Source organism: Antechinus flavipes, chromosome 3 (assembly GCF_016432865.1).
Source record: "Antechinus flavipes isolate AdamAnt ecotype Samford, QLD, Australia chromosome 3, AdamAnt_v2, whole genome shotgun sequence".
In the NCBI taxonomy this organism is placed as follows: Eukaryota; Metazoa; Chordata; class Mammalia; order Dasyuromorphia; family Dasyuridae; genus Antechinus; species Antechinus flavipes.
The window spans coordinates 327963848-327976542 of NC_067400.1; the positions used below are offsets into that span (position 1 = coordinate 327963848).

At 35.7% G+C, this 12695-nt stretch overlaps 1 protein-coding gene across 4 annotated transcripts in view; it reads left to right on the forward strand.

Annotated features, from left to right (window-relative positions):
- Nucleotides 1–12695, forward strand: part of PPP2R3A (protein phosphatase 2 regulatory subunit B''alpha) — a 214947-nt gene that overhangs the window by 123527 nt on the left and 78725 nt on the right. The window lies entirely within an intron of this gene.

The window sequence follows — 12695 nt, forward strand, 5'->3', positions numbered from 1 at the left end:
ACCCGGAAAGAAAAACAAAAATGCAGACAGTTTATATTCATTTCCCAGTGTTCTTTCTTTGGGTATAGCTGCTTCTGTCCATCCTTGATCAATTGAAACTGAATTACCTCTCTTTATCGAAGAGATCCACTTCCATCAGAATACATCCTCAAACAGTATCGTTGTTGAGGTATATAATGATCTCCTGGCTCTGCTCATTTCACTTAGCATCAATTCATGTAAGTCTCGCCAGTCCTCTCTGTATTCATCCTGCTGGTCATTTTTTACAGAACAATAATATTCCATAACATTCATATACCACAATTTACTCAACTATTCTCCAATTGATGGGCATCCACTCAGTTTCCAGTTTCTGGCCACTACAAACAGGGCTGCCACAAACATTTTGGCACATACAGGTTCCTTTCCCTTCTTTAGTATCTCTTTGGGGTATAAGCCCAGTAGAAACACTGCTGGATCAAAGGGTATGCACAGTTTGATAACTTTTTGAGCATAGTTCCAAATTGCTCTCCAGAATGGCTGGATGTGTTCACAATTCCCCCAACAATGTATCAGTGTCCCTGTTTTCCCACATCCCCTCCAACATTCCACATCATCTTTCCCTATCATTCTAGCCAATCTGACAGGTATGTAGTGGTATCTCAGAGTTGTCTTAATTTGCATTTCTCTGATTAATAATGATTTGGAGAAATAGTATCAATTTCTTCGTCTGAGAATTGTCTGTTCATATCCTTTGACCATTTATCAATTGGAGAATGGCTTGATTTCTTATAAATTAGAGTCAATTCTCTATATATTTTGGAAATGAGGCCTTTATCAGAATCTTTGACTGTAAAAATGTTTTCCCAGTTCATTGTTTTCCTTCTAATCTTGTCTGCATTAGTTTTGTTTGTACAAAAACTTTTCAATTTGATATAATCAAAATTTTCTATTTTGTGGTCAATAGTGATCTCTAGTTCTTCTTTGGTCATAAATTCTTCCTTCTTCCACAGGTCTGAGAGATAAACTATCCTATGTTCTTCCAATTTATTTATAATCTCATTCTTTATGCCTCGGTCATGAACCCATTTTGACCTTATCTTGGTGTACGGTGTTGTGTGGGTCAATGCCTAGTTTCTGCCACATTAATTTCCAATTTTCCCAACAATTTTTGTCAAATAATGCATTCTTATCCCAAAAACTGGGATCTTTGGGTTTGTCAAACACTATATTATTCAAGTTATAGGCTGTTTTGTCCTTTGAACCTAACCTATTCCATTGATCAACTAGTCTATTTCTTAGCCAATATCAGATGGTTTTAGTAACTGCTGCTTTATAATATAATTTTAGATCTGGTACAGCTAGGCTACCTTCATTTGATTTTTTTTTTCATTAATTCCCTTGAAATTCTTGACCTTTTGTTTTTCCATATGACCTTTGTTATTTTTTCTAGGTCATAAAAATAGTTTTTTGGGAGTCTGATTGGTGTAGTGCTAAATAAATAGATTTGTTTAAGTAGTATTGTCATCTTTATTATATTTGCTCGCCCAATCCAAGAGCATTTAATATTTTTCCAGTTGGTTAGATCAGACTTAATTTGTGTGGAAAGTGTTTTGTAGATTTGCTAACAAAGTTTCTGATTTTCCCTTGGCAGATAGATTCCTAAATATTTTATACAATCAGTAGTTACTTTAAATGGAATTTCTCTTTGTAACTCTAACTGTTGGGTTTTGTTAGTGATGTATAAGAATGCTGATGAGTTATGTGGGTTTATTTTGTATCCTGCAACTTTGCTAAAGATGTGGATTGTTTCTAATAACTTTTTAGTAGAGTCTCTGGGGTTCTCTAAATAAACCATCATATCATCAGCAAAGAGTGATAATTTGGTTTCCTCATTGCCTATTCTTATTCCTTTAATCTCTTTCTCAACGCTTATTGCCAAAGCTAGCATTTCTAATGTAATATTAAATAGTAACGGTGATAGTGGGCAACCTTGTTTCACTTTTGATCTTATTGGAAATGGTTTCAGTTTGTCCCCGTTACATATGATGCTTACTGCTGGTTTTAAATAGATGCTACTGATTATTTTAAGTCCATTTATTCCTATACTCTCAAGAGTTTTTAATAGGAATGGATGTTGGATTTTATCAAATGCTTTTTCTGTATCTATTGAGATGATCATATGGTTTTTGTTAATTTGATTATTAATATGGCCAATTATATTGATAGTTTTCCTAATATTGAACCAGCCCTGCATTCCTGGTATAAATCCTACTTGATCATGATGTATTATCCTGGGGATGATTTTCTTTAGTTTTTTTGGTAATATCTTATTTAAGATTTTAGCATCAATATTCATTAGGGAGATTGGTCTATAATTTTCTTTCTCTGTTTTCAACCTACCTGGTTTAGGTATCAGTACCATGTCTATGTCATAAAAGGAATTTGGTAGGACTCCTTCATTCCCTATTTTTTCAAAGAGTTTATAAAGCATTGGGGTTAATTGTTCTTTGAATGTTTGGTAGAATTCACATGTAAATCCATCTGGTCCCGGGGATTTTTTTTTTAGGGAGTTGATTAATAGCTTGTTCCATTTCTTTTTCTGAAATGGGACTATTTAAGCAATTTACTTCCTCCTCTGATAATCTGGGAAGCCTATATTTTTGGAGGTAGTCATCCATTTTGCTTAGGTTATCAAATTTATTGGCATAAAGTTGGGCAAAGTAACCCCTTATTATTTCTTTAATTTCCTCTTCATTGGTGGAAAGTTCTCCCTTTTCATTTTTAAGATTACTAATTTCATTTCCTTCTCTCCTTTTTCTAATCAGATTTACCAAAGGTTTATCAATTTTATTGGTTTTTTCATAAAACCAACTCTTAGTTTTATTTATTAGTTCAATAGTTTTTTTTTTTTACTTTCTATATTATTAATTTCTCCTTTTAATTTTAGAATTTCAAGTTTAGTAATTGATTGGGGGGGTTTAATTTGGTCTTTTTCTAGCTTTTTAAGATGCAGACCCAATTCATTGATCTTCTCTTTCTCTATTTTATTCAAGTAAGCCTCTAAGGATATAAAATTTCCCCTTATTACCGCTTTGGCTGCATCCCATAAATTTTGGTATGATGTCTCACCATTGTCATTATCTTGAGTGAAATTATTAATTGTGTCTATAATTTGCTGTTTCACCCAATCATTCTTTAAGATGAGATTATTTAGTTTCCAATTACTTTTTGGTCTATTTACACCTAACTTTTTGTTGAATGTAGTTTTTATTGCATTGTGATCTGAAAAGAAAGCATTTACTATTTCTGCCTTCCTGCATTTAATTTTGAGGTCTTTATGTCCTAATATATCGTCAATTTTTGTGTAGGTTCCATGAACTGCTGAGAAGAAAGTATACTTCTTTCACCATTCAGTTTTCTCCAGAGATCTATCATACCTAATTTTTCTAATATTCTATTTACCTCTTTAATTTCTTTCTTATTTGTTTTGTGATTTGATTTATCTAATTCCGAGAGTGCAAGATTGAGATCTCCCAGCATTATAGTTTTGCTGTCTATTTCTTCTCGCAACTCTCTTAACTTCTCCTTTAGGAAGTTAGATGCTATACCACTTGGTGCATATATGTTTAATACTGATATTGCTTCATTGTCTATAGTACCCTTTAGCAAGATATAGTTTCCTTCCTTATCTCTTTTAACTAGATCAATCTTTGCTTTTGCTTGATCTGAGATAAGGATGGCTACCCCTGCTTTTTTGACTTCACCTGAAGCATAATAGACTCTACTCCAGCCTTTTACCTTTACTCTGTATATATCTCTCTGTTTTAAATGTGTTTCCTGTAAACAACATATTGTAGGGTTCTGACTTTTTATCCAGTCTGCTATCCACCTCCTCTTTATGGGAGAGTTCATCCCATTCACATTTACAATTAAAATGACTAATTCTGTATTTCCTGCCATCCTAATATCCTCAAATTATATATTTCTTTTTCTTGCCCTCCTTCCCTTCTTCCCTAGTGTTAAACTTATTGTTCCCGCTTACGTCATGCAGCTCTCCCTCTTTAATATCCCTCTCTCCTCCCTTTAAATCCCTTCCCCTTTCTTGTACCCTTCCCTTATTACTCTTTTTCCTTCTCCCTTTTCCTCTCCCACTTTTTAATAAAGTGAGAGAAGAATCTCTGTAAAACGAATATGTCAATTATTTCCTCTTTGAGCCAACTCTGATGAGAGTAGGAGTCACACAATGTTCCTCCCCCCTCTCTAAGTTCCCTCATATATGATAGGTTTCCTTTGCCTCATCATCGCAAGTAGTTTCCCTCTTTTTATCTCCCCTTTTCCCTTTTTCTGACACTATCCCCTTTCCATTTCTACTTCCCTTTTTTATGTTATATTGGTAAAATCAAATTATACATATGCTTTTTGTCTATATCCACAACAGAAATACAGTTCTCAAGAGCTCCTTTTACCTTTTTCTACTTTTCTTGAGTCCTGTTGTTGGAGATCAAATTTTTTGTTTAAGTCTGGTTTTTTCCTTAGAAACACACGGAATTCCTCTATTTCATTAAATGTCCATCTTCTTCCATGGAAAAAAATGCTCAGCTTAGCTGGGTAGTTTATTCTTGGCTGCATTCCAAGTTCTTTTGCTTTTCGGAATATCGGATTCCAGGCCCTTCGATCCTTTAATGTTGAGGCAGCCAGATCTTGCATGACCCTTATTGTGGCATCTCGGTATTTGAACTATTTTTTCCTAGCTGCTTGTAAAATTTTTTCTTTAGTCTGGAAATTCTGAAGTTTGGCCACAACATTCTTTGGAGTCTTTATTTTAGGGTCTTTTTCAGAAGGTGTTCGATGAATTATTTCAACACCTATTTTCCCTTCTGGTTCTATTACTTCTGGGCAGTTCTCTTTGATGATTTCTGTAAAATAGTATCTAGGCTCTTTTTTTCATCATAATTTTTGGGTAGTCCAATGATTCTCAGGTTATCTCTCCTAGATCTATTTTCTAGGTCTGTTGTTTTTCCAAGTAAATATTTGACATTTTTTTCCAATCTTTCATTTTTTTGGTTTTGCTTGACTGATTCTTGATGTCTCAGTGAATCAGTCATTTCTATTTGTTCAGTTCTGATTTTTAGTGAGTTATTTTCTTCATTAGGTTTTTTTACTTCTTTTTGTATATGTCCAATTGAGTTGTTTTGCTCTATGGAATTTTTTTCCATTTCACTAATTTCTTTTTTTTTTTTTTTAGTGAGTTTTTTCTTTTTCCAATTCACAAACTCTGTTTCCCTGCACTTCTTGGGAGTTTTTTACCTTTTCCAATTCACATTTCAGGAAGTTGTTTTCTTTTTCCACTTTATCAAATTTTTCTTTTAGTGAATTATGTGCCTTTTCTGTACTCTCTTGCATAGCTTCTCTTTCCTTTCCCCATTTCTCTTCTAGCTCTCTTTTAAGGTTTTTAATAGTCTCTTCTAGGAGAGCCTTTTGTATTGGAGACCAACAATTGTCTGGAGACTGTCTGCTATTAGTCTCTTCAGGGTTGAAAAGCTGTTCTCTTTCTGTATAGAAACTATCAATTGTTCTTTTGATTTTTTTACTCATTTTGTTAAAGCCTGTAAGGTCTGCCTTCAGAGCCAGGAGGTTACCAGCTTCCTCTGCAGAGCAGTGAAAGGTATATGGACGGGGTAGCTGTCCTGCCAGCCGGCTACAAAGAGCAGCGAGGTACTGGAGTGCTCTGGGAAAGAGTTCCCCACCCGAAAGTAACTTAGGCCTGCAGGGCCGGGCTGGGAAAGGGCCCTTCAAAGGACACTCCCCCTCCCCCCACACACACACACGTTGTGAGATAACGACTGCCCTGGGGCTAGAGGCTGAGCAGTGAGAGTTTCACTTCCCAAGCCAAATCCCGCCCTGGGGCTGTGGGTGTTAGCAGCTGAGCAGTGAATGGATTTTCAGGGACCAGAAGTCTCTGCCCGGGAAGCGCAGTCAGCTGGGGAGGTTCTATCGCCTCAGGCCGAGCCCCCCACACTGCCGATTAGAGACTGCCCAGGCTGTGCCCCACTGTCGTGCAGCTTAGTAACTGTCCCCACAAAGGCCCCCAACTGCCGGATGTGGCCACAGGCCTGGGGTAAAGTCTGCCTGAGTCACTTCCAGGTTTGAGGGGTTACAGCCGGATCTCGTTAGGTTCTGGAGTTTTTTAGAGGACCCTCTGTTTTAGGCTTTAACTTCTCTGCCAGTTTACTGCTTTGTAATCAAGGCAGAGCAGTTAGTCTATAGCAGAGTCGTCTCTATAACTTCTCTAGCTACAGAGATCACCCCCGCCCCTGGTCTGCTCAGGACACTAGTCTCTCCCTGCCTGTGCTAGTCTGTTCCTGGCCCCTCAGGACAAACCTTTCCTGGTGATCTTCCGGATTGGCTGGTAAGTTGTAGTGCTTTTAATCTTCATGAATTTAAGCAGGGAAGAGTTATTTTTGAGGCTGAATTAAATAGTTGGTTATGAGGGGAATGAGAGGAGCTTAGAGAGTCGGTGTGCCGGCTCTGCCATCTTGGCTCCGCCCCCTACACTCTAGATATTTTAAAATAGTTGTGAAATTTCTCTCTAATATTCTTTTCTACAGGATAGACCTTAAATTTTTCACCTAGTTCACTATTTTTTAGAGCAGGGGTGGAAAATCTCTGGCCTCTGGGCCACATAAGGCCTACAAAATCATTTACTAAGTTCATCACAGGCAATGATGAGCTGAAAGCTAGGTACAACAACCTTTCCACTGCTTCAGTTCTATAATTTAATAATTTTGTATGGCTCACAAATATGTTGTAAATATCCAAATGGCACTTGCCAGAAAAAAGGTTCCCCATTCCCATTCTACAGGTTCTTATATATACACATTTATTTATTTAGAGGCTTTCCCTTTTCTTTGTTATTGAGATTATTTAACTTTGTATTACCAAAATTGTATATTTTTAGAACCTCTTTTTCCTCTTGAGCTGTATCATCTTTTGAGAGTCTCACCTTAAGTTTTGAAATCTGTTTTCCAGAGGTCTGTTAGATATGTGCTATATAAATACAAGAATGTATATATTTTTTCTTCTTTTGTACTTTGCCAAGTACTTGCATTTACCTGTCTTATTGACACTGGTTTCCTTCCTCTTCTCAGAATCTTTTTTCTTTCTAGATATCTTCCCAAATTTTTTTACCATTTTTAGAATTCATTTTCTTTCCCTCTCCCTATACCTCTTTGTCTCTGGCTCTGGCTCTGGCTCCAGATTTTTAGATAGAGAGACAGATATAACATATGCCTCTTAGTTGTGGCAGCAGTCCTTTAGTTTTATTTCCTGGTTTACTACATTTTTCTAAAACCACAGCTGCTTTCATGAACACAATAACTCTTTGGAAGACTCTTTAAAAGCCTGCCTGTCTCCCTGCCATACCTCAAGCTACTACTCCCCTCTCATGTACTTCCAATACAAATAACTATCAATTAGCAGCTATGGCTGTTTATCTTCCAGAAATAATAATTTCATTATATTCCACTTAACTTTTTCCCATAGGCACTATGTACTCTGTTTTTCCCCAGTAGCTTGTTTTTCATATTAGTAAAAGATTTCATCAGAGTTTTTACTTTATTCTTTAATTAGAGAGGATTTATCTAAAAGCTACCTAAAACAAAACAAAAAAAAATCTAGAATAAGCAGAAAAGTATCAATAGAAACAAAGAAAATTGAGAATTTCCTTTTCTGAATTCCTCCTGAATGCCAAATTAATATATTGTTAAGATTAAACATTCTTAGGATACAGGAATAAAAAGATGTACTTTATTTAGAAGAAATCAAATCTAAGAAATGAGGAATAAACGGGGAAGATAATAGTTCTGAATGGCAAGAAGAAAAACAAATTCTGTAGAAATATGTAATTCTGAGCCTGAAAACATAATTGAGAGTATTTGTGTTAAGAAAACAGAAGATAATAGAAGTATTGTGATTATGGAAAAATGCTACAAACCATCTAGTTCTAAAGAAGCTATATAGATGGTGTTAGTCTGGTACAGATAAACTGGACACAGAGGCAAACTATAGCAATGATGGGAATTTTCAACCATCCATTCAGCTATCTCCTAAAAGTTTAATTCTGTTAAAAGCAGAGCATCTGATAAATTATTGAGTTGCCAGCAGTTTCACCTCCCAGAATATAGAAGTGATAGATAAATTGCTGTTCTGTATTTCATTCTAACCAAGAGTGAAGAATCAGTGATGATTTGCAGACGAAAGTGGGGAAGGCCCACATCACTTTAAAATCTATAACAGAAAAGGAAAATTCTTCATAGTCAGATATACTTTAAATGTTAAAACAGATTTTTAAAAGTTGAGAAAAGAAATAAGTAAGATCCTAGTGGTAGAGACTTTAAACAAAAAGAATCAAGAATAATAAACTCCAGTGGTTCCCAGAAATTGGGGCCTGAAAAGTACAAGGGAAGGGGAAGGAAAGAGGAATTCAGACTTATTTCCAGGAACTCATCTCATGAAATGGCTTGATACAATATATAAGCAAACAATCTCCATAAATGTTGTTTGTCATTCCTTCTCAAAGAGGACCATGACATCAGGGAGGTGATGCCATGCTATGCAAGTGCATTGGATTTGAGGGAGGGAGGGCAGTACACGGTCCCCTGCCTCACTTTCCCCTCCAGAACCATCCAGTCCAGTGGCAAGATAATAGATAAAAATGACTGGTGATGATACATACATACCCTTGTAACATATTTTTAAGCATAATAGAATCCATACTACCTTTTTATCATATTTTCTCAATTGTTAAATGCTAATTATTGTAATGTGGACTTTAAAATTTTTATTTTAAAAAGGACCCTTATACTTAAAAAGAGTGGGAACCATTGATATAGTAGAAAACATATTGAACTGGGATTCAGATGTCTTGAATTTTGAGTGCCATGGGCAAATCACTTTATCTCTATGTGTCTTTGTTTCCTTATCTGTCGAAAAAGATTAATAATACTAGCACTATTGAGTTCAAGAAATATGTATCAGTTACCCATTTAATATATATGAGGTGCTATATTAATTTGTAAGATACTAAAATAGATATGCATAGACCCTGATCCACAATAAACTAAAGAGAATGTGAAATAAGTACAAAGAGGTCCAAGTGATGTACCATGGAAAATGTTGGGTAGGAATGATCAAACTCTAACTTGCAGTAGTCAGGGAGGGATGGTGAATGGACAGGACTTTCAAATGGTACCTAAAATAATGAACTTCTAAGAGATGAAAATGATTCTCAATATGGGTGATGCTATGTACAAAGACATAGAGATGGAGAAGGCAGAGCAAGCATATTATAGAAGTCAAGTTTGACTGAAAGGTGGAATACATCAAGAGGAATAGAATCAGATGGTGCTTTAAGTTTGGAGCCACATTATTAATAATGAAGAATTTATATTTTACTTGATGGTTAGTAGGAAGAGAGGGAATGATGGATGTTGCAAGAGGAATGTCAGAGTTTCTAACACTCATGGGTAATGAAATCCAGTCTGGGACCACCCTTATATGCAACTTCAATGGAATGAAGGAATAGGTTCCAGGATTTAAGAAGACTGAAGTATTAGGAGTTTAAGGCATTACAGAGAGCATCAGTAGGAATGTTAGGTTCCCTTGGTATAAAGAAAGTTGTGGGGAGTGGGGAGGAGGGAGGTAGTAAACCAGGTTCTGAACTTGCCAAGAAAAGAGAGAGGGTGATAGCACACAACTGCCAGCACCATTTATATTGGGTAGAAAGTTTTTATTGAGTTCACACAAGGAGAGGTAGCTGAGTAATAGAAGCTGGAAATGGTAATGGGAACAAGGAGTAATCCGACTCTTCATTGAAGACCAATATGCCCAAGGCTGTAAGAAAAGGTATAGCCAGTGCTGGAAAGAACGACTAGAGAGGGAAACATTATTGTTGTGGGAAAGTCTGGTCTCTGAGGTAGGAGGATATGAAAGAAATGGGTCAAAAATGGGTAGAGGGGAAAGTGAAGCCATAACAAGATTAACTAAGTGGAAGAATATGGAGCAATCTAGAATCAAGTCACGGCAATGGCAAAAATAGGCATGGCACAAAAATAAGAAAGATCTTGGGATTTTGTATGTTTTAACATGATCATGAGGTAAGGGTATGAGTGTTCTGGTGAATGAATTAACTATACATGAGACTGAGTTCATAAGAGTTGAGGTATTAAAGAAACTTTTATCCCCTCAATAAAATTTAAGAGTAACAAAATAGGCTAATGATTAGGATCTGACAATATGTTGCTTAGAGAAAACATAGTCTAGGAAAAAAATCTAAATTTCAAAGATGAAAGCCTGGCCTAAAGTATACCACATCACTGCCAAATGTTGAAAATCAAAAGTTCACTAAATGGCATTAAGAAAAGCCTAATTAAAACCCAAAACTATTAAGTCTGATAAAGGATGTTATTTTTAAAGTTTCCATAAAAAATGAGAGTATATCAGTCTTTGTTATTCTCTTCAATAGATCTGTGATCTAATTTTTGTGGCCATTGTCTTTCACCAAACACATGACTTTTTATCCTGTACAAGTCTTCTCCATGTCAAATAGTCCCCAAGAGGGACCGTCTAACACACTAGAATTCTCTTTAAAATTTCTTGAATACCAGCAAAGTACATGGACTATCCTTCTATTTTATTTCTCACTCTTAGATGACTAGTCTATCTCCTTTTCCAGCTGTACAGTTCACAGATACTTTTTACACCATTTCTCCTTCATAATTCTTCATAGGTAGCATTCTGCAGCTTATCATGTATCTCTAAATTACTCTTTAGGTGACCTGCAGTTTTGATTCCTTAGAGATTTTGATATTCCATGAAGTTATCACAGTGGACAGAGCACTAGGCCTGGAATCAGGAAGACCTGAGTTCATATCCAGCCTCACAGTCTTACTGATTGTGTGATTCTAGCAGGTCATTTAATTTCTGTCATCCTTGGCTCCCTCATCTGTAAAATAGAAGTAATAATAGTACCTCCCTTCCAGGGTTGTTATGAGAATCATATGAAATAATCATTGTGAAGTATTTGGCACGTAGTGTTATATAAATGTTAGCTATTATTGTTTATAATAATATACAAAGAACTTTGCAAACTTTAAAGCACTATTAAAATGCTATCAAGTGTTATTTGCTGCTACATAGCATCATCAAAAAAAAAAAAAACTTATTTAAAAAAAAAAGTTGGGAGAAGCTTAAAAGAACTAAACAGTCTCCCAAATTCCATCTAACCCATGTTCTTCTAATTCAATTCTAGACCCAGTTTGTTATTCAGCTGCAGTTAACTGACTGCAAGTTACTATATATACTCATGATCCAGTTTCATTGGTTGTGTGTTTTAACTGCATATTATAATCTAGATGGACTCTTGACTTTTTTCATGCCATGAATCTCTGACATTCTGAAGAGGCATATGGACCCAACTCACAATAAATTTTAGAAGCATAAAGTAAAATACATAGGATTAAAACCAATTACATTGAAATATAGTTGAAAAAAAAATTAACAAGTTCACATACCACAGGCCAAGAATCTCTAGAAACAAGAGACATTCATCCACTTGTTTTTTTTTTCTTCTGTGAATACCAAGGCCAAATTCCTTTGAGTGGTTATGAGGAGAGAGGAAAGGAAAGGGAAAGACAGACAGAGACCTAGAGAGAGAAGAAAAGAGAGACAAACAGAGATGGATCAATCATGTAGTAAGAGTGAGGAGTAACTAACTGACAACTTGAATACATCATCAGTATCTGTACTGCCCCCCAATACAGTTAGTGGGCCCCTGCAGAAGATTTACTTGAAGAAATGGACAAGAATTTCACAAAACTGACAGACATTATCGGGGGAGGGAGAGTTTATCTTCATTGTGGAAGGCAGTACTCACATGAATGAGATTATGAAGTATTGCCCATTATCTTCTATTATTTTCCTAGGTAAGGTTTTATAAATTAGTTTTTGTTCTAATGTAGTATAGCCCTTGGCTTCTATAGAGAGGTTATTTGCTGACAAAAAAATTTGTAGGCTATTTGGGGCTCTTCATTATGGTTATTGATTTACATTAGTTAAAGTTTTCTATAGGAAATGGTTGCAAGCTGTCAATAGTTGTTCTTTTATCCCTTTTCCATTTTTGACATTTTTAGCTTGTTTAAATAAGTAATTGTACAAGAGTTCCTCAGTTGTATGCCATATCTTCTCATTCTTAATTTTTCTTATACTTTGACATTATGCCTTATATCCCTCCTAAAGCAGTTTTAAGTTTTTGTTCTGTTTTGTTTTGTTTTGTTTGCTGAGGCAATTAGGATTAATGACTTGCCCAGGGTCACACAGCTAGGAAGGGTTAAGTGTCTGAGACCACACTTGTACTCAGGTCTTCCTGACTTAAGGGCTGGTGCTCTATCCACTGCGCCACCTAGCTGCCGCACAGTTTTAAGTTTTATAGCTTAAAACTGCCTTAAAATTTTGAGTACACATGTATTTGATCTTTGCTTTATGGGATTATACTATCTCCTCTAAGCAACTGAACTTTAACCCTCCTCCTTATCTATTTAAAAGGATTATCTCCTAAGATAACACAGTGATCACAGGTATAAGATTTATATATTCTTTCTTTGGCTCCTAGGATAAAAATCACCCAATCAAATAGAAAACTAATCAAATTTTTATTC